At 31.0% G+C, this 24124-nt stretch overlaps 1 protein-coding gene and 1 long non-coding RNA gene across 6 annotated transcripts in view; both read left to right on the forward strand.

The window, feature by feature from the left end:
• LOC136784284 (dystrophin-like) overlaps positions 1 to 24124 on the forward strand; it is a 384172-nt gene that overhangs the window by 343679 nt on the left and 16369 nt on the right. The window lies entirely within an intron of this gene.
• LOC136784323 (uncharacterized) lies at positions 634 to 1606 on the forward strand. Its single transcript, XR_010824403.1, has 4 exons — positions 634 to 652; positions 725 to 976; positions 1155 to 1312; positions 1425 to 1606. It is a non-coding gene; the product is annotated as an uncharacterized lncRNA (long non-coding RNA).

The raw sequence follows: 24124 nt of genomic DNA on the forward strand, positions 1-24124 counted from the left end.
GCACGCGTCCGTGTGCGATACCGGTAGTATTGCACATTGCTGACGCCCGGACTTCTTTTCCAGAAATGCGTCAAACCTTGGGCATCGGCCGTGGATGTGGAGAATTTTCGGTTGTCATGTGTCGAAAGATCATGGCGCTACTGACGGCACATGACCTATTAAGCCACCTACATATATGCGAGTTCCGCGACCCTCGAGTTGAGTATTATTCTGTGGAAGCTTAGCCACTGCCGAATCATCCGCGTTCCAAGGTCGTAACTCTAGTATTCGTTCCACGGGAGCAGAGTACTCCACCTTATTCTAATAAACCTCTTGCCCAGTCGCCGTGTACTGGTAGTTAAGTCTAGTAATGTTCAATCCGAACCAAGTCGTATAGTAATCATCGTGAGTGTGCATCTTTAGGTCGTGTCTAACACGTACCGTTCTGAAAGATAACAACAACTACTACGAACTGATGGTAGGTGACATTTTCGCCTACAACTTTTCTTTTAATGAGTATCGACTCTATGTATTCGTAACTTATGACATGGCGCTAGTGTTAAATAATAAGGTTGGCAAAACTTAAAAGAAAGTACGGCTCATTTATGAAAATATTTTGAAAATGTCGTTTTGACAGCAAGAGGTTATAAGCGCCAGATATTTCGGCAATTAAGTGAGTTTTTTATTGTTTAGATTTAATTAATTAAATAATAGGTAAGATTAAGTACTTTGTATTATTTTTCAGATTAAAGTAAGGAAGATAATTAAATTGATGTCATTGGAAGATATAAATACTTGGCAAACATTTAAGTAATCAGATGAGTATATTAATTACATTACCTGAATTAAATAATTAATAAAAGATTAAATACTTTGTGTGTTATCGTTTTTCAGATTAAAACAAGGAATACTTCAGAAAAGATGCCAATAATTATGATGCAAGGACTTTCTCATTAATAAATTGAGTACTATTAAATTAATGTTCTCAAAACAAAAGGTAATTTAACAGATATTACATAAAGTAGCCATGTAAATGGTTGACATATACTGTATTATACCGAATAATCAGTATTTTCATATAATAATACTACGGTAAGGTGTAGGTGTATATTTATAGCATTCTAGCCTTTACGTAGTAATATTGAATGCATATAATGATTGTATGTATTTTTCAGTTAATACTAACGTCTGTCAAGAATCTTCTTTGTTATTCAAGATTAAATTACTAAGCCAATAATGGAAAATTTAAGATATTTCTTTAAAGTTAGAAATTTTATGTTGGAAGAAAATAGGAAATAGCAGGTATAAGCAGTATAAGGCACTTAGTTATTACGTAAGTTATTTTTAATATATCTACATACAATAAAATATGAAAACAAGCAAAAATAACATGTTATTTAATAATTGCATTGCTTAAACACTAAAGTTCTTTTGTTTTTTTCTAGATAAAAGGCATTTTCTTTGACAGTGTTCTTCCTCACAATTATCACACCATACGATCCCAGAGTGAAACCCTTTAGTTAGTGAAAGGAACAGCCAAAACTTAAATTATAACAAAGTGTGCAGATGTGACTAGTAACGTTTAAATTATTTTAATTTTAAAGTTAAAAACAGTTTTTAAAGACTGAAATATTATTCAGTAATATATATAATAACAGTCATAAATCTAATAAAAACTATATGATTGAACAATATAGATAACGTGCAGTATAAACATACATATATATATAATAAGATATAAAATGGCATAGCATATGGATAATGAAATATTTATACGTATCTTCAATGTTAAAAGGAAACACAAAATTCACAAAGGATTAAAATTGATTGAAAACAAAGAATTTTGTTTATTCAATATTATTCTTCGTGGATCAAGAAATGGCAACAACCCTGAAAAAAAATGTTAATATTAATAATTTTATCAGATTAAGAGTTATTTTGAAAATTGTATATGGCATGTTATTTTTATTGATGATAATATTAATATACCATTTCTTTCCAAATATTATACTACTAATGCACAAAATGTAAATAATTTATTACTGCTCTTATTTAATGATGTAATTATTTAATTTCAATTAACACAAAACTGTAATCTCGGGACTAATACCGCATGACAACTAGGTGACTTATTAAGTATGATTATTCGTTTACTATATGATAAGTGATTCATAGAATGTATGGTATGGAACAAAATAAGTTTATAAACACCTTAGGATCTTACGAATGATAGTCATACATAATATGCCACCTGTCGTACGCGATATTAGTCTCTAGTTTACAGTCTTGTGAAATGGACATTAAATAATTCATCATAATTATTTACGGTATAGCTACTGTTACAAACAGTTATTGTTTGAAAGGTACGTACGAAATTTGAATGTGTCTATACACCGCCTATAAATCAATAAAATCATGTTTAAAAATCATGATTTTGACGCGTCCTTCCTTATAGAGCATATGAACGAATTCTGATGTTCCTACTATTAAAGCAAAAATAATACGTAAAATGTTTAGAATGATTTATTGTACAATTATTCGACTAAATAAGCTGTTTAAACTCTTAATTACTTTTCTATTTATACATAACAGAAAATTAAAATTCGTCCGTTAAAGTATATACTTGATGTTCAAATCATGAATATCACGGTTAAAAAACAATATAAGATATACGAATATTGTAACAACTTTAAAATTTTTGCAACGGTACTCATTTCAGTAAGTTTTACTATAATTAATCAGATATAATTTCTCAAGAATTTGCATAACTTATTCCAGAACTATTTATATAGGTGTCTAATTTTCTTTACATTCGCATTTAGCATTTATAAGAATAAATATAATAACTTTAATTACAAAGATGAGTCGAAGAATTTGTTTATATAAGACTAAAATTTATAAAGATGGACAAATGTACAATATAAAAAAAACATACAAAAGGAAAAATGGCACATCGACTACGTATGTATTAATAAGAATAAGTATAATGTTAATATATGGTATCAAAAATGTCTCCAATGATATGCATAGTGTGCTTGATAATTTTATATGGTTTTTTTTATATAGTTATCTAAAATGTAAAAATGATGAATGTCCAGGCACTGCCAAATTTATTGATAACGAAGAAAATTTCCCACAACTTAGAATACACAACCATCCTGTAGATAAAAATAAACATACAGAGGCAAATTTTAGGAAGGAAGTCAAACAGTATGTTCGAAATATCCCATGTACTGCAAAAGATGCTTATGATGAAATATCATTGAAGTAAAGTTCTATAATTATTTTAAATACATCTAGGCTCTTCAATATATATACTTATGAAAATACTTGAATATTTCATGAGCGATATACATTTTAAAAGAAAATCTTCTAAGCAAATGATTAACGTAGATTCATTTTGCAAAACGATAATCATATTTCACTCTTATGCTGCGATAGATGTCAATAAGTGATAGTCATTTTATATTTTTTAATTGGAATTACCTATATACGTGTATAATCAATTTCTTCCACGAGTTACGAAGATTTGAATTTGAAAATATACGTAGATGAGAATCTGTATGCGTATATGTGTGCGTGTAGCGATTCGCACGAAACTTTAGCTAAATTGATGATCAAAATACATACATGTAATTTTAAATGGTAATCCCTCGTAAATACGTTGGTGAGATTTCAAATTAGAGCAAGCGGGATTTGGAAAATTCTTGAAAAAGCTTCAATAAGTGTATATATATATTATAAAATAGAAAGTTCCATTTAAGAAAAATAAAGTTGCATTCACTTCACCTTTATTACTCCACTTTCAGCCAATTAATTATTAAATAGATCTTCGTAAATCTTGAAACTATTATTTGAAAGATTTTTTTATTAAAATGCATTCGTTCATGAGATATTTGCACAATATGTATTAAATACTATAGCACACTATAAGGGTAATGAAAAATATAATTTACAGAAACTGTAAAGGTGCAAAAACATTATGTTTTAAAAAATTTAGCAGAACTATAAGAAGTTGGAGGAAGGATAATAGTATAAAAATCCCTGTTTTAATTGAAGATTTTGAAAGAATATTGTCATCAAAAGAATGGGAAAAATATTGAAATTTCCAAATAGGCAAAGAGAAACATAAGCTAGAAATATTGGAATATGTAGAAGGAGATATAAAATTTATTATATTATACGATAAAAAGATAATAAATTCTTTAAAAAACTCAGATATTTTCTGCAGATGGGACTTTCGACACTACTCCTAGATTAAAAAATATATACCAAATAATCACAATAATGACCAATTATGGAGATAAGGTAAAATAGAGTCTAAGTTGGCTTAGAAATATATTATATTTCAAATTTATATGAATATACAGTTGAAACTATAATTTAAAATTGATAAAATCTAGGCTATTCCAATAATTTGGGCATTGGTTAATAATAAAACAGGGCGCTTATATGATAAATTATTTCAATTTATAAAAATAAAAATTCTTCATAAAGCTAAGCCCAAGATTTGGATTACAGATTACGAAAGAGCACTCCAAAATTCGATAAAAAGAAATTTTTCTACAAGTGAATTAACGGGATGTTATTTTCATTTCGTTTACGTAAGTGGTGCATCTAATTAATAGAACCTCTATGTTAATATATAATGTTGGGATTGTAAAAAGTATCCAAAAAGAAACTTTGTAAACTATTATTTCTCGTAAAATTTTATTTTAATAACATTGATGGATAAGCTCTATTACAAAAAATTAAATTCACTTTAATTGACTTCAACTAAGATTTGATGTTGTTTTGCATGAACCTCTCTCTCTCTCTCTCTCTCTCTCTTTGATATGTTTGAGATTCACCTAATTTTCAGAATGTTAGAAAAAAAGCGAAGCAGTTAAAACTTTTAAACAATACGAAAATATTAACTGATAGCATGAAATGCAAAATATGGACGTTTTTGAGAAAGTTATATAATATTCCTCTCTTGCCGCCACATCTAATGAATAAAGGTTTTCAACTAATATCACTAGACATATCAAAAAATAAAAATTTAAAAAAACATCTTTTACCATTGCTTAAATATTTGAAAAACTTTTGGATGCAAAAGATTGATAGAAACACTCTTTCTGTGTTTAAAAAATACGTCAGATGTAATAATAAACAGGAAAGATACCACAGGTGGTTTAAACAAACATTAGGGCATCATCCCCATGTTTATAAATTTATTAGTATGTATGAAAGTCACTACGATTAATTGATGTAGTGGATTTGTTCAAATAACACTAAATTAGGTATTATCTATATAAAATCTAATAACTTGTCTTTTTGTAGTTCGATTAATAAGAATAATAAAATTATATAAAATTCAGCACATGAATAAGAAATATAAAAATGAAAGAACTAATATTTATAATACCTGGCTTAATAGAAAATGGAAAGTTTTTGATAACCTGGACGAAAGCCAAGAAACACAAACTATTAATAACTTTTTAAATGAATCAATGTTTAAAAATAAAAGTTTTATGTTGAAATTTAAGAAATTATGTAAGAATTCAGGTATATGTTTACACCTTACAAACGTAATACAATCTTATACACTTCTTAACTTATTGGTAAATAATAATTACATCATTAAATAAGAGCAGTAATAAATTATTTACATTTTGTGCATTAGTAGTATAATATTTGGAAAGAAATGGTATATTAATATTATCATCAATAAAATAACATGCCATATACAATTTTCAAAATAACTCTTAATCTGATAAAATTATTAATATTAACATTTTTTTTCAGGGTTGTTGCCATTTCTTGATCCACGAAGAATAATATTGAATAAACAAAATTCTTTGTTTTCAATCAATTTTAATCCTTTGTGAATTTTGTGTTTCCTTTTAACATTGAAGATACGTATAAATATTTCATTATCCATATGCTATGCCATTTTATATCTTATTATATATATATGTATGTTTATACTGCACGTTATCTATATTGTTCAATCATATAGTTTTTATTAGATTTATGACTGTTATTATATATATTACTGAATAATATTTCAGTCTTTAAAAACTGTTTTTAACTTTAAAATTAAAATAATTTAAACGTTACTAGTCACATCTGCACACTTTGTTATAATTTAAGTTTTGGCTGTTCCTTTCACTAACTAAAGGGTTTCACTCTGGGATCGTATGGTGTGATAATTGTGAGGAAGAACACTGTCAAAGAAAATGCCTTTTATCTAGAAAAAAACAAAAGAACTTTAGTGTTTAAGCAATGCAATTATTAAATAACATGTTATTTTTGCTTGTTTTCATATTTGATTGTATGTAGATATATTAAAAATAACTTACGTAATAACTAAGTGCCTTATACTGCTTATACCTGCTATTTCCTATTTTCTTCCAACATAAAATTTCTAACTTTAAAGAAATATCTTAAATTTTCCATTATTGGCTTAATAATTTAATCTTGAATAACAAAGAAGATTCTTGACAGACGTTAGTATTAACTGAAAAATACATACAATCATTATATTCATTCAATATTACTACGTAAAGGCTAGAATGCTATAAATATACACCTACACCTTACCGTAGCATTATTATATGAAAATACTGATTATTCGGTATAATACAGTATATGTCAACCATTTACATGGCTACTTTATGTAATATCTGTTAAATTACCTTTTGTTTTGAGAACATTAATTTAATAGTACTCAATTTATTAATGAGAAAGTCCTTGCATCATAATTATTGGCATCTTTTCTGAAGTATTCCTTGTTTTAATCTGAAAAACGATAACACACAAAGTATTTAATCTTTTATTAATTATTTAATTCAGGTAATGTAATTAATATACTCATCTGATTACTTAAATGTTTGCCAAGTATTTATATCTTCCAATGACATCAATTTAATTATCTTCCTTACTTTAATCTGAAAAATAATACAAAGTACTTAATCTTACCTATTATTTAATTAATTAAATCTAAACAATAAAAAACTCACTTAATTGCCGAAATATCTGGCGCATATAACCTCTTGCTGTCAAAACGACATTTTCAAAATATTTTCATAAATGAGCCGTACTTTCTTTTAAGTTTTGCCAACCTTATTATTTAACACTAGCGCCATGTCATAAGTTACGAATACATAGAGTCGATACTCATTAAAAGAAAAGTTGTAGGCGAAAATGTCACCTACCGAACTGATCATAGTTAACTAGGGCGAGTAACCCACAACCATAAGAGAGTCTAGTCTCTCTAATAGTTGTGACGAATTGTAAATAAGCCTGCGAATGCTGTTGCAGCATAATTAGCGTTTACTGTAAGTATAATTGTAATACCTGAAAATACATAGTTTTGTGTCAAATCTGCTGTTCCAAAGTATGTTCATACATACTATCATTCACCCCGAATCTTCCCAATTCATTACTTTCTTACCGCTCGGAGTGTAATATTTTTGTTCATTGTACTGTGAGTCGCAAAGCTCAATCAGCGTTTCTACTGACTCAGACTTTATTGTCAAGTCAGTAGAAACTCGACCGATAGGCGGCCGCGACTACTCAGTACGTAACAGCAGCATAGACGGAAATGGAACGTTTGGGCCGGGAGGGACTCATATAATCGAGCCGTTTATTCTTCCAGAGAACGTGAACGAGGAAGCATATGCAAGATTCCTCAGGGAAGATTTCCCTGGATTACTTAAGGGTGTACCGCTAGACCTGCGGATCACAATGTGGTTGCAGCAGGACGGTGCAACATCTCATAATATTCAACGAGCTTCCGCGAATATGGAAAATTATTTTCCAAATCTGTAGATCGCTTATCGAGAACCTGTCAGATGGCCTCTTCGCTCTCCGGAATCGACACCGCTGGACTTCTTTTCTTTGGGGTCAATTGAAAAAGCAAGTTATGTTACAGTGCCTGGTTCACTGGAAGTAGCATTCGAACGTTAAAGGCGGTGACTGTATACATAGACGGCCGAACGATGGACAGCGTATGGACAGAACTATTGCGAAGAGCGCTAGCTTGTATCGCATAAGGAGGGAGGAATTTTTAACAGTTTTTAAAATAAAAGACAAAGGGCAACGATTTGATGTGACTGACAAAACAAAGTAACGTAATATTTCTTGACGTTACTGAAGAAGGAAGACCGATTTGAAAAACTTTCTCTTTAGATATGAGCAGTTTGGATATCATGAAAATGTAAGTCTTCTTTACTGCATTGCACGTTCCGTGGCAAAATTGTAAATTTTTCAATGTCAGCTATTAAGGAGATGCATTGAGCGACTCAAACACTCATTCAAGTTTATCTTTCAAACTATTAGGAATATGAACTTTTTTGTAGAAAATAAATTTACTCTTTTGACTATACTGAAGCGCGCTGCAAACCCGGTTTCTCAAAATTAAAAAAAAAATTCATAAAAATGATAAATACTTGTATTTTTATTGGTCATAATAATATCGAATATTAGGCATTGTAGCGCGCTAAAGAAAAGTTCTATGACTAATTTGAGACCAAAAAGAAACAAATATACCTAAAAATGTGGAAGATTTTTTTGAAAAACTAAATTAGCTATTGAAAGATAAGTTTTACACTGTTTTACCGACGGATAAGTTTCACAGTGCGTTAGACAAGGACAGGCCTATTAGCTCTCTCGCTTTAGAAGGGGTACCCACTGTCTCCCCACCATACCCCGCTAAACAAACCAACCCTCCTACACACAGCAAAATTGCTGGTTAACGCTGCCTGTCGGTGTGAATCCGTAGGGGAATGGAAGAACAAATAATTATTTGTAGATTTCAGGGTTAGGTTTTCGCAAATCCGGCGTTGTACCGCCCATCCATATCATTTCCGACAGCTACTATAAATTTCTCAAATCATTTTGTCATCTACAAGTCTCAAAAAACTTGAATTAGTTGACGAAAGCGTGACTCGTAGCAGCCGACGTTGATCGCTAAGTTGTGTAGCGCTCATTGTCGGCTGCTACGTGTTACGCTTTCGTCAACTAATTCAAGTTTTTTGAGACTTGTAGATGTCAAAATGATTTGAGAAATTTATAGTAGCTGTCGGAAATGATATGGAAGGGCAGTACAACGCCGGATTGGCGAAAACCTAACCCTGAAATGTACAAATAATTATTTCTTCTTCCATTCCGCTACGGATTCACAACGACAGGCAGAGTTAGCCAGCAATCTTGCTGTGCGTAGGAGAGTTTTTTTGTTTAGCGGGGAATGGTGGTGATAGTGTGGGTACCCCTTCTAAAGCGAGAGAGCTAATAGACCTGTCCTTGTACTGTGAAACTTCTCCGTCGGTAATACAGTGTAAAACTTGTCTTTCAATAGCTATAATTTAGTTTTTCGAAAAAATCTTCCACATTTTTAGGTATATTTGATTCTTCTTGGTCCCAAATTAGTCATAGAATGTTTCTTTAGCGCGCTACAAAGCCTAGTTTTCAATATTATTATGACCAACAAAATTACAAATATTTATCATTTGTATGAAATTTTTTATTTATAATTTTGGGAAACCGAATTTCTAATACGTTTCAGTACAGTCAAAAGAGTAAATTTAATCTCTACAAAAAGTTCATATTCCTAACAGTTTGGAAGATAAACTTTAATGAGTGTTTGAGTCGATGAATGCATCCCCGTAACCAGGAGTAGCTAGAATCTGACTAATAGCTGGTTAGATTTAGGGGCAATTCTATGTGGATACATTTTTTGCAACAAATACTATGCATAAAATATGAATAATCTATGGCATTGAGAAAAAAAAGTATTCTTAAATTTTTTGCTAATATTTTCGCAGAATGACTGCAGGTTTTATAGTTAAAGAGATCCCACAAATGATTTTCAGATAAGATTTTCCGGAAAAGATTACAGTATAATTTGAAGACCCACTTTCAAGTCATTTTATCTTTTGACTGACACCGTAAAATGTACTATTTAGTGAATTAGCAAGATTTTCAAAAGCCGAAAGAAATAATTATTTTTAAATTTCTCATTTCATACAATATTTTTTTAGAATATCGTACACAATACATCAGTTCGTGGCGTTACCAAAATGGTATAATAACTTGAAAATCAGTCTTCAAATAACGCAAAATTGATGTCTAGAATTTTGGAATCAATAATTACATCATCGATATTCTGCTAAGAATAGGCTGAAAATAAATTTCATACAGTCCTCGAATCAAGATTGTAAAACGCTAGGAGATAATATTAATAATAGGCATAGTTAATTGCATGTGTGTGCGTGTACGGCAATACCGTACGGCGGAGAAGTACGAACTTCTTTTGGTTTTTGAAAGGGCACTGTCAACGAAAGTGAAAGTGAAATAATTTTTCCGTTCAATCAAAGCCCTTATTTATCGAGTTCAAATTGATTTATCTCAGCAATGATCCTTTTGTGGATGCGACGGTGTAGGTCTTTTCTACTTAGATTATCCCTCAAAATATGTGGTTAAAATTAACACTTTCGCTGCGAACAGTGCCTTTTGGCACCGTACATTTGTTTTGTATTTTGGTATTAATAACTGCATAATAATGGTCATTAATTCGTTTGTTTTCAACGCAATAGATGCACTCGCTTCTTGTGCGGATATTTTGTCACATAATCGAATACCATGCTGAGAGAGCATTTTATTTCTAGACGTTCCGCAGCGAAAGAGTTAACTAATTCAATATAGCAAAATCTTTTCCAATGTCCTCATCGCTCCATAAAGTAAAATCTTCAAATTAAGATATTGTGCGAAACAGTGCCCAAGTAGGCTCCAACCTTGTGGTCAGATGGGAAGGTTTTTTCTCGACAATAAAAGTTTCAAGACAATTTTCCCAAGGGAACAAAGTATTTATTTAAATAAATAAAATTAACAAAAATTTACAAGTATATACAAAAAAAGGAACAGCTAGACTTAAATATCGACTTCCTACGTAATTTGTTCTCGTCATATTCTAGGGAATTTCTGCAGAAGAAGATTCCAAGAACTCTAGAAACTAATATTCCCCAGAAAGGAACGCGGACTTACAAAACTCCCGGACTGGACAATTTCCCTAGGGTATTCCCCAACAAAATCTCCAGCCACGGGAGGAAGTGGAGGTGGAGAAGTGGTTTAGGGAAGGGGAAGTACCCTTACCCCGCAGCCTCCTTCTCCACGAGCTCTAGTGGCTCCGAGCCACCCCAAACCCCAAGGGTGAATTTACCCCTCTCTACTACCCGACTCTTGCGAGAGCCCTGGACTTTGGGGTAGGAACACTGGATCCGAGTAAGCCCTCGGAGGCAGTGTGGTAGGGGAAGGAGAGGGTGATTTCTCCCGGGCAGTCCCGGAGAAGTCTCCCTTAGGAGGGAGGAGAGTGCCGCAGAAGGGTAGTCCCCTCTTGGTAGGCGGTGGGTTAGTGGGTGATACTTACCAAAAGATCGACCCGTGGAGTTCCCCTGTGGAGGCGCTCTTTTGCTTGATGGAGGCGCTGCGCATGAGGCGTCAAAAAGGTGCCTGGTGAGGCGGTGGTGCCGGAAGGCGGTGATGCCAAGAAGGCGACAAACATGGCTAGCGGTACTGGCTGCTGTTGTTGCTGCTGCTGCTAGCGGGTTTGGGCTGCGATAGGTCCTTATCAAGGACCCATCTATATAATTCCGCGGCACGAAACTTGCCAGCGAGAGAGCTGCTCTTGGCGCTGGCCACCTAGTGGCTAGGCGCGCAAGTCGTGTCGCTGCCGCGACGTGCCAGGGCCAGTTGACGCGCAAGCGCGCCGCGGTGAAAGAGCGAGACATAGTGAGCAGCTAGTCGCTGGCGATCTAGCCGTCACTCTGAGCGCAAGAGAGAAAGGGAGATATAGCAGAAAATGCGGAATCCACTTCTCGACATTTTTGCTCTTCCAGATCTCTAACAGATATTAATTTATTATTTTATTATATAGATAAAATAGAAAATATGATAATAATGAATTTTTATCTTAGTTACACTTTATGGGCCTGTTGGGGATCGAGGTTGCGTTGGTGTGATCGGTCCGGTATTCTCGGGCCGGCTCACTCAAGATTACTCTCCATCTCTATTCCATATTTCCCACTTTGGCACAACGCTGCCTGATGACCACCTCGCGGAGCGTTTTTCATTAGTCAAATGTTGCTCGAAATGTATGTAAGTTCGCGAGATGCGCCAGTTCGCTCTCTCGATAATATTCGAAGCTAGGACCGAGATCCTTTTTATTCTTTTCTTTTGTAAATTGCTCGTAGCACTATCGTATCCTACAAATCCAGGACACTGTTCCTTAACTTTCAAATTAACTTATCTACGTATTTCACTTTGAATACGTAGTCTTCTAACTATCCTTCTTCCTAATTCTTATTTTTGAAATTACTCCGAAAAGTTATATTTGGTCTAATATCTCACAAGGCCTTTCTCATAATATTTACTACCTATTTAAATCATTTGGAATTTTTTATTTTTTTAGGAGATGGTAGTAACCCGTTATAACTAACATTAGAGAAAAATTGGTCAATATTTATTTTTAATGTTCTTTTATGTTATAATTGAACATTCAAAAGCAATTAATATATATTTATCTACTTTTCTCTAATTGTAGCAATAAGAAATTTTCATCTCGTCCAATAAAAATTTTCTCAAATGTGTCATACATCCTTTTACAAAATCAGTATCGATATCATTTTTAAGAAAAGAAATAAAATACACACTTCAGAAATTGTTTGAACATATTAAAAGACTGCGTATAATTTTCATTACCTTAGCAGTTTTTATTATTTAATATACTTTTGATCATGAGCCATGTAAGTAGTATATCTATGTCACCACACCGACCGTGTGAATTTCTGAACGTACTTTTTCCCCTAGATCCTAGTGGCGCCGCCTGGCGGTGAGTATAGTAAATCTTTTTGGTGGCGGCGCCTGGCGGCTTGTCTAGTAATTATTATTTAAATGGCGGCGCGGCTAGGTGGCGGCGTGCGCGAGGGCCCCAGCCCCCGCTGCAGCCCGGGGCTGTGAGAGTGGGTATATTTAAAAAGCATGTTTAAAAAAGTTGGATATTTTTTTTGGGGGGTTAATATTGCTGGAGGGGGAGCGACTTTGTTCCTGCCTCTGTTACTCTAATAAAAAAGATACTGTGAACTAATGGTTCATACTTGTAAGGTGGTGTGGCCGAGCGGTCTAAGGCACTGGTATAAAAGAAACCAGTATAAAGTCCCCCTACGATTGTGTGGGATACTCGTGGGTTCGAATCCCACCGCCACTGAAAACTTTTTTTCTCTCTCTCACAAGGTCAACACCCGTGTGCGTGCGTTAGACACTCCTTTTAAGAAAATTTTTTGTGAAAGAGGGAAAGATAGAGATGGAGAGGGAGAGAGAGGGGAGATTAAATACTGCTAATTTCCAAATATGCGTACACGTTTCATCCTGTAAATCTAAAAAAAAAATGTTTTTCGTTAATAACATAGATTTTTTGTGTGGTATTGCACACCCAAAAACACGTGTAGCTCCTTCTTTCCTCTTCTCCTTCAATGAAGAGTGTGATAATATCAATCAAAATAAAATAATAAAATTTTTATGAGGTATTGCGCACCCACAAAAAAAAACACGTGTAGCTCATTCTTTCCTCTTCTCATTCAATGAGGAGTGTTATAATGTCAATCAAAATAAAATCATTAAAATTTTATGTGGTATTGCACACCCAAAAAACACGTGTAGCTCCTTCCTTCCTCTTCTCCTTCAATGAGGAGTGTGATAATGTCAATCAAAAATCAAGCGAAGAAAAAATGAAAGAGGAGAAATATAGCTTTTTCCACCTTTTTCTCTTCAAGAGAGAAAAAAGTGTGATAATGTCAATGAAAAATCATGTGAAAACAAAGGAATGAGAAGAGAGAAAATTCATTAATCATGTAAAATTATGTCAGCTTTTTCCTCTTTACCTATATAAACTTCTGTAGTTTATGATAAGAAGCTGACGTATAAATGTGTGATAAAAGAGAAACATTATGCAGCGCTGCTGCTGTTACGTGGGTAAGTTAAAACTGTGAATTAAGATATAATAAGTGAGCGAGTTCTACGAATTACTGCTGTGAACAGGGATTTAATTGAATAATTTCAAATCTAGTTTTACTGCTGATTCATTAGACAAAATATTAAGTAAATGAATTCTGTAGCTCTTTGATCAGGCCTATACGATGAAAATCCATAGCTTTACGGCTTTGATTCAGTCTATCGCTGAATATTACTGTATAAAGTTGAACATGGTGAATCTATGGAACCTACCAACGTATGATATAGCATCATTGGAACTATTATAAGAAGAACCATTACCTTCGCTGGAAATATAAGAAGAATCATTACCTTTAATAAATCCACCAACTCCACCTCCACGACCGCCAACACCAATGCCACGAGGGCTATCATTTGAATTTCATCACAACCATCGCTAATCTTATGGGAATTACCAATTCCATCCCCTTCGCCACCACCATCAATAACATCGGAATTAACAATTTAATCTTCTTCACAACCACCACCACCACCACCATCAACATATTAATTTAGTTTTCTAAAAGTAAGTAAAAAGAAAGGAAAGGGGGGGTGAGGAGGAGTAGGAAAAGAGATTAAGTAATTTAAAACTTGAATAGAATTGATTATATATATATTTTTAGATTATGCGTGTGTGATTTACATTGATAAAGTGAAAAAAAATTACATACATTGATTACAGAAATATATTAATGTATAAGATAAAATGTTTGAGTCAATATTACATAAAAAAATAGTATGTTTTAAAAATCAGATATGTTTTTAATTTATCTTTATTTTTTTGTTTTTTACCGATGACGATGGTTTATTTCTTGATAATAGAGTTTTTGCATTTCTCTTACGATATTTTCCAGCAATAGAATTATTTTTATTTTCTTCAGCAATTTTATTCTTATTTTCCTCATATAGCAATACTTCATCTTCGGGATTTATGTATTCTACCTCTTCTATGTCATCCTCTGCTGTATCATCATCATCATCATCATCATCAGCATCACCACCACCACCGTTGTCACAATCGTCGTCGTCGTCGTCACCATTTTCAACGTTTACTTTACTTTGCCGACAGTTGTTCTTATTAATAACTCACTTTTTCGCCAATATATTTAGAGTCATACTTTTTGTAGAATCAACATACATGACTATATCTTTTTTACATTCATGTAAAATGTTTATCAATTTATTCAATAAATCCTGATCATTGCACATAAGAATATTTTGCAACCTCATTGGTAGAAATAGTGAATAATCATTATTCAATTCTAAAATTATTTTATCACCAAATTTAGTTTTCACATTTCTTATATCGTTGATTATATATTCACCTTCGTTTAAATCAGACCATCTTATATTAGGCAAATACGATTTCATGCTACTGAGAGTATTGTTAATCTCTTCCAACCACTTCATGATGATGTATGTAGAAGAACTATTTTTCTCTATACTTTATTCTTTACTAAAACACACACAGCTTTCGTTTTAATTGATAGACTGAGTAAAAAGTGGTATTGAATTACTATATAAAGTAGGTGGTATATCCCTACTCTTTCCCCTCTACTTCCTTTTGCTCTATATTCATCCTTCTCCCTACTCCTTCTTATACCAAATCTTACTACAAGAATATGGGGAAAAATTATCAAGTATAATAGCATATGACCGTAGATAAAAAACTCACTTCTAGCTCAAACAATCTAGTTTACCCATTCCACAAAGCCTACTCTTCAATCATTTTTTCTCCTTTGACCTTTCTCCCTCTCTTCTTCACATTAACTTGTCGAACCTCTTCTGAAAGAGAGAAATAAAAGTTTGTGTATGTGCGTGTGTATATATTTTACTTCTTTTACATTTCTTTTTCTTTAAAAAATGGCATTTATGTTGATTAATGGTACAATTGTCAATTTACCAACGGAAATATTTAACAATGAACAGCGGTGTATAATCAATGAATTAGAATTTTTAATAGAGTTATGGCTTAGCGATTTGTCTGATGATAAAATGTTTTATTATAGATCTGGTATTGGTATATATCAGTTAGTGAAGGAAAATGATGAAATCAATTTTCGAAAGCTAGTAAGTAAAAAAAAAATCATTATATGCGAATAATTTTTTTATACATAAATATTTTTTTCTGTTCATAGATAAAAGACCATACTAAAAATGTGAATTTTAATATAAATGATAAAACTTTTAATATACCTTATAAATTAAGTCAATTAGAATCTGAAGATATGGAGATATTGAAGAAAATTATTACATTTTATTGCGATAACAATCTACAGCCATTTTTCCGTTATTATAATTTTGGAGTTTATTACAAATTTTTAAGTCCAGAGCATATAATGCGGACGGTAAATATAAAAGAGAAAATATTAAAAAAATTTTTTTTTTAATTTCAATTTCTTTTTATAATCGAAACTGATTTTTTTACAGGATGGATACAGTGCTGTAGATACATTTTATTTTTTAATTGACAATTATGAAGATCGTAATTTTATCAAATTTTGTATTGAGAATGAATACGGAATAGAATGAAGTTAATAGTATCAATGATGAAAAAGAGAATGATTTAATCATAAAACACGTAAATATATATCTATATATAAATATATTGTACTTAAAACATGAATAAATATTACATATTCAAGACACTTTTTACCTATCCTTTCTCATAAAAAAAAATACATATTACATCATCATTTTTATATTAATTTACGTACAATACCACTTAATGGTTTATAATGTATAATCTGATCATGAATAATTAAAAAATATGCGCTACTATTCTTAGGTATATTAGAATCTCACTCAAATTCTATCTTAATATCTACAGTACCACTTTTAATTGATTTGTTTTCATGAGAACAGTCAATTGCAACAAATGGACCATAGTCTATAAAATTTTCGAAATTAAGCATAGGCATAATATACTTTAATTCAGTATTATAATACGAATTAATAAAATTTATAATACATATCATATAAAATAGCATAGTTATTATTGGCAAAATTAAAATTTAATTTATCGTAGGGATATGATGCGGAATTTAAATATAATTTTAAATTTCTCAAATTACAATGATCAAATTTAGCCATACTCTTCTTTACATTATCTCTCCTATTGGTTTGAAATGCAAATACTATAAAACGTGGCTTTTCTAATTTTGTTGAAACTTTTACTGACCAAGAGTGGTTTTGAGATTTGAGAAGCATAGGATATTCATACAATTCCCATGAACGATACGTCATTGTAATAGGATGATCTTTTTCAATAATGTTTAAAAATTGTAATTTTGTATATTCTTCCAACGTAATATGAGGTATTTTCCACTGAATTTTCGATAGTACTAAGTCTACTTTAACATTAATTTTATCCATTGTACAATAAACAGCATTAGAATCATTGCGCGATCTTATTAGTATGAGTTCGTGACGTGTATTTACGATAACATGTTTATAATCATTAAAAAATCCCATTAGTTTGTTCAACGGTATGTAAAAGCTGAAGTATTGGAAATTCTTAATTGGATTTTTACTATTAATATCAAACGATGCTAATGTCAAAGTTGTACTCTCATGTGATGATAATAATGCATAGTTTCGCAATGTAGTAGTAATACCTACATTTTCACAACGATCCACTTCAACACCATTCAATTCATAATGTATTTCATTAAACAAAATAGCAGCTCCATTTGAATCCAAGAATAATTTATTCTCATCAATAGTGGCATTATTAGCAGCGATTGCAGATACATCTCCTTCAATAAACAAGAAACTTTCGCTTGGTAACACAACGAGGTCCTGTTGTTGGATAAGAATGCGTATTTCGTCGTTGTGGTTGAGTGATGAATTCACATATGGATTGTAAGAGTGTATTTCAATGTTATTGATACGGTTATCGTAATGAGGTGTTTCGATAATGTTTAATAAATCAACCATTATTTCTTCTTATTTCAACACTTTTAAACCAATTGATTTTAAAAACTTTTTATTTATAATATTCAGCTTGCTCTGTCGTTTTTTGATATTTCTTCGTCGCCCTCGTCGTTGTTGTGTTGATTTCGAAGTTTTATTCCAACTAATTCCTGAAGTTCGTGGGGATTGTAATTTATATGTAAAATATTTGTTGTAAATTAACATTTTCGTAGATGGAGTCTAATTGTAATATCTTCACCACTGAGATCTACAATATCGTTATCTTGGTCGACAATGGAAACAGTTAAATTATCAATTACCTTCACGATTATCGACAGATAAATGACATTATTTGGCGTTTCCGAGATTTTATATCCCGGCTCAACGTTTGGAAAAAATTCATGAATAGTGTGCACAAGTTCACCATTATTGTAGGCTCCTGCAGTTATAATCGTTATTATTCGTATAATATTTATTTTCAATAAATTTACAGGCATGTCAGATGCATGTAATTCATTAGCTTTGAAGACTCCTCTTTTTTTCGAAAAACCCAAAAATTTTCCTATATTATTTTTTTTACCAACGTCAACATCATATTTACATTTAATTTCACTTATCAATGTATTATTATTAGCACATATGATTAATATATCATCTATACTATTATCCGCATCATCATCGTTTAACTGATCAAAAAGAGCATTTTGTAGATATTCATTAATAGCGCGAAGCTCATTCGATCCATGTGGAATTTCGATTTTTTCCTCAATTTAATTTTCTTCATAATAAAATGTATTATTCGATGAATTTATATTTTGAATTGTATTAAAGGTTTGCAAATCAATCAAGCCAAGCTCATATTTCCCATCACTAATATCTATTGGTGGATAAAAATTAGCATTCAATATTGAAGAATTACCCGAAAGCGTAATTGTTAAAGAATTCATTATTAAAATATATATATAGACACCAACTCTAATTACTTAATTATTTTTTTTTAAATTTAACACACAACTGACCACATATTGTTTGATTGTACGACTGATATTTGTTATAATTATATTCAATTTTTATGTCTTTATTGTACCCATTCTTATCACGATGGAAATACTGTATTAATTCTATTGGTGGCTGCAAATTTCCAAAAGAATCAAAATAATCTATGTTTTTACCATGTTTAATATATCCCATCCAATGAGTACCTAAACCTTCGTAATTATCTAAATTGATAATTCCACATTCATGTTTGAATGGAAACGGTCGAAGTTTATTGCACATAAATACACCAGCAAATTTTTTGTATATTTTTACACATATCGAGTGATTGAAAATTTGTTGTTAATCCGCTTATTAGCTCTTTCTTCTTTTTCTCCCTCTTAACTTTTTTTTTCCATGCTTTATACCACTACCACGTTTATAAGGTGTTAGATAAAGACCACGACCTTCCATGGCTCTATTATGACGCTGTAATTCATCCAACTGTTTTCGAGCCTGCTTTGCTTTATTCACTGCATTCGCTACACCAGCTGCTCCTCCAACTAATGATCCTAATGCACCCAAAATTGGTAGAATAGGTAAGAATCCACCACGTTTTGCAACTTTTAGTTTTCTTGTCTTCTTTCTTTTTTTCAAACCCATTCCTACTTTTCTTTTTACATTCATTGCAGCCCAAGTTGCTGCTGAAGCGAGTCATTCACCAAATTTAGTGTCTTTAGAAAAAACTATTTTTTCAGCCTTCTTTGCTAAAATTTTATCTGCTTCGTTTCTTTTCAATAATTCTTTACTTTGAGAATATGCAATATCATGTTCTCGATATACAGCATCAAATTGATTTATACCTTTTTCACCGCGTGATAATCTTTCCTGTAATCGTGTTCCGGGTCCACAAAATTGTTATCCTGGTACGTGAAGCTCAAAGGGAAAATTGTTTATTACACTATTAACAAATCCTTTACTTTTCTTTATTAATAGCATATAACCACAATTCAATGTTATTTTCGAAAAAATCTATTTTTTTTTCTTTAAGAAATCTCATATGATTCAACGAAAGATTTCAATGAAACTATGTTCTTTTTTTAATATGATTTATATATATATATATATATATATATGTGATTTTTTTTATTTTTCCTCATAGTAACATTACTGCTGTGTGTAATTAATAAATTGCCCATTTTGAATTTAAAAAATGCGTTTTATAAAATAACGTTTAACAATACCAATTTATAATTTAGACTATAAAACCATTAAAGAACAACGTAGACATGGTGCTTTATTATCAAATACAATACGTGGAATTATTTGTGGACCATCAAGTTGTGGTAAAACTAGTGTTTTATTAAGTTTAATAGAAAGTCCAAATGGTTTAAGATTTGATAATATTTATGTATATTCTTAATCTTTACAACAACCTAAATATAAGTATTTAGAAGAGGTTTTGTCAACAATCAATAATATTGGTTATTTTACATATTCGAATAATACCGATGTTATATCGATAAATGATGCATTACCAAACTCTATTTATATATTTGATGATATAGCATGTGATAAACAAAATCTTGTGAAAGAATATTTTTCTATGGGTAGGCATTCTACTATTGATAGTTTGTATCTGTGTCAAACATATGCAAAAATACCAAAACATTTGATTCGCGATAATGCAAATTTTTTAATTTTATTCAAACAAGATGGAACAAATTTAAAACATATATAACGATCATGTAAATACAGACATATCTTATGAAACATTTTTAAAATTATGTAATCATTGTTGGCGAATTAATTACAACTTTTTGGTAATAGATAAGGATAGTTCAAGTGTTGAAGGACGTTATCGTAAAAATTTTGATCAGTTCTGTGTGTTATAATAGTGAAGATATTTGATTTGAAAAATCAGTTGATTTCGTGTACGCGTGTACATTACATTCTTCGGTAAAAAAAAATCATGGATTTTACCAATAAAAAAGTTTTAGCTAAAATTGCGAAAGCAAGTCGAGTGATTAAAAAAAAATATAAGGACTTAAAAATGGGAATAGCAGATGCTGAAAAATCTGCTGAAGAAGCATATAAACTCATAGTTGAACCATTAAAAAAGTTAGTTCATAATTTATTACAAGTGAAAAAAGAAAAGATTAAAAATGAAGAATACGATGATGAAGAAGAAGATATGGAAAATACATTTAAAGTGGATAAAAAGAAGGGAAAAAAATGGAAAGGAAAGTTTGGAAAATGTGTCAGATAAATCTCTTGCAGAAAAATCGGACCAGTCGATGTTAGTTGATGATCCAGAAGTTTTTTTCGATACTGATAATACTATTGGAAATTTATCATTTAAGTATATTTAAAAATTTTATAATAATAAAAATGTTGACGTTGATCGTACATAAGGAGTGTATATGGATCCTATTTCGAATCAATTAATGTTAGGAAATGTTTTATTTAATACCGATGAAAATGATGATATTATTATTGGTGAAAATAAATATCCTGGTACACATGGACTTTACGAGCTTATTTTCATGAAACAACCGAACGAATACACTAAGAATAAAGAGAAGAATTATAAAAAAATATTATTAAAAACTCATGCATATCGACGAGAAATAGGTAATCTGAAGATCAAATTAAAGGTAGTAGTGGTAGTAAGTATAAAAATATTATTTCTAATTTAATAACGAAAAAATCCGCAACAAAATCAACAACATCTAAAACATTATCTGGTTCATCTGAAAATCAATCAAGAACAAGAGCATCTAAAACATTATCAAGTTCATCTGAAAATCAATCAAGAACAAGAGTAGCTAAAACATTACCAAGTTTGTCTGAAAATCAATCAAGAGTAAAAAGCATCATCTTCTTTGGAAAATTCTACAAAACAGTTAAATACAAGACCAAGATCACAGTCATTTTCGGGGAGGGGAATTCAATCATCCTTGTATAAACAAAAAAATTATTTATCTAGTGATATTGATGATGACGATGATGACAATGATCAAAATCAATAGATACCATCTAAAATGTTATTAAATAATCATGTAAAAGATTATGTTTACTGGGACAATCCAAATGAACTTGTCGATCGATTGAAATTATTAATAGCATCAAAAAACGCTGGTCATACTAATCATGATAATGAAATCATATCTATTATTGAAGAACTGCGTGAGGATGGTATCATTGCTTAAAAACATTATATTCTTGAAAAATTTTGCTAGTGTTTGTTCATAACTCAACGAAGCAAGTCATAAGTTCGTTTTATAGAAGTAGTGAGAATGTCTATTAATAAGTTTGGTGGAACTAGTGATAGTAGTAGATATAAATATCATTTAAAGTATCAAAGAAAAAGAGAAATATCAATGAATTTCAATTATTCAGAGCGTTCTTTCGACGCTCAAAATAAAAAAATTACTAATGTATTCGATCCTGAGAATATTAATGATGCTGTTACTTTAAAATATTTATATAATCTAATTTCGGAAAACAATGATAAAATTTATCAACATATTCATGAGAATACACTTTCAAAGATTAATGAAGAAGATGTTGATCTTCGTAAACATATACAAAGTGAATTACAAGATCTTAATACTAAAATATTATCACAACTTAATAGCAAGATCACAAATGTTGAAAAAATTTATTCACTAATTGAAGGAAAATTCAAAGATCTTCGCGATCACATATTAACTGAAATAAGAAATCTTTCTGATGAAATAAATATACATAACGAGACGAATTATATCAAGTTGAATAAAGTAAAGAATGATATTTTAACATATTCAAACGAAGAATTGACTAAATTAAGTAATTCTTTTAAAGATTTAAGAACAATAGTTAATTCAGAGATAAATAATTTTGAAAAAACAATAAAATCCTTAGAGGTGAAAATTGATGAGAAAGCGAAAGTAATGACTGAGGAAGAAGTTAATGAAATAATAAACGCACTTGTGAAAGAATTTAATGAGAAACTAAAAGATATTAATAAACCATTGAAAACACAATTACTACAAGAAAATCAGTCTTTCTCTGAAACAGGAATAACTTCAGGATCTATTCCACTAAAAGTTATACCTAATCCAAAAGAAGTATTGAATAAACAAATTGATCGTTTAAAATCAATCTCAAACACGCAAAATAATGAAATTAAACAATTGAAAAATCAATTAACAATGGAAAATCATCAACCTTCCTTTGGAACAGGAATAATGACTTCAGGATCAATTCCACTAATAAAGTTATACCTGGCGCAAAAAACAATGAAAAGGAGAATAAATAACGTGAATAAATTTAAGGATTTTTTTTTTTTTGAAGAAGAATAGTAATGAAAAGAGTTTTGATTAAACAACAACAATAATAATATCTACAATGAGTAAGGAGAAAGTTCAACTAGTAAAAGAACTTCATAGATCAGCAAGAAAAAATTTTCCACGACGTCGAGTAATAATAAAGGGATATGATGATTTATGGCAAGCAGACTTAGTTGATATGCGAGCTTACACTCATCAAAATAAGGGTAATCAATATATTTTGGTTGTTATTGGTACTTTTTCAAAATATGCATGGGCAGAACCGATAAAAAACAAAACGGGAAATATAGTGATTAAAGCATTTGGTAAAATTATAAAAAGCAGAAAACCAAAAAATGTACAGACTGACGATGGTAAAGAGTTTTATAACAAAACATTTCAAGATCTCATGAAGAAACTGCGACATGAATTCCTGCCACTGTGGGGAAGGCACAATTTTAACAAGAATCAGTGCAAAGGCACACAGACTTTACTTATAAAGAGCGCCAGGCTCATAAACCTTATATATGAGCCAGTCTGAGGCTTGCCGGCTTGAGACATTTCAAGGACGTGGCATGCTGTGAAATTAAAGTGGATTCTCTTGGAAAATTACTAGTACACAATAATAAAAATTAAAATAAAAATTATATTCTATAACTGCTCTGTCTATCAATTTACAAGTATAAAAGTTAACATAATTATACAGTTATACATGGGATCTCTCCCTAAAGCAACCGTTAAATTCTAAAGACTAGAGCAATGAAATTATAAATATTCACAAAAGAAAAGTACTTATATAAATAAGAATTAACAGAGTGACTATTAGTTAATACTGAGGAGTTGGATCAATCGTATGACTTTCAGTCCAGGCATGAACAAGTCCGAATGGACAAAAGACCCTTTCCAAGTTTATC

The sequence above is a fragment of the Prorops nasuta genome, unplaced genomic scaffold, assembly GCF_024137725.1.
Source record: "Prorops nasuta isolate Cenicafe-Biocafe unplaced genomic scaffold, Cenicafe_Pnas_1.2 PNAS00051, whole genome shotgun sequence".
In the NCBI taxonomy this organism is placed as follows: domain Eukaryota; kingdom Metazoa; phylum Arthropoda; class Insecta; order Hymenoptera; family Bethylidae; genus Prorops; species Prorops nasuta.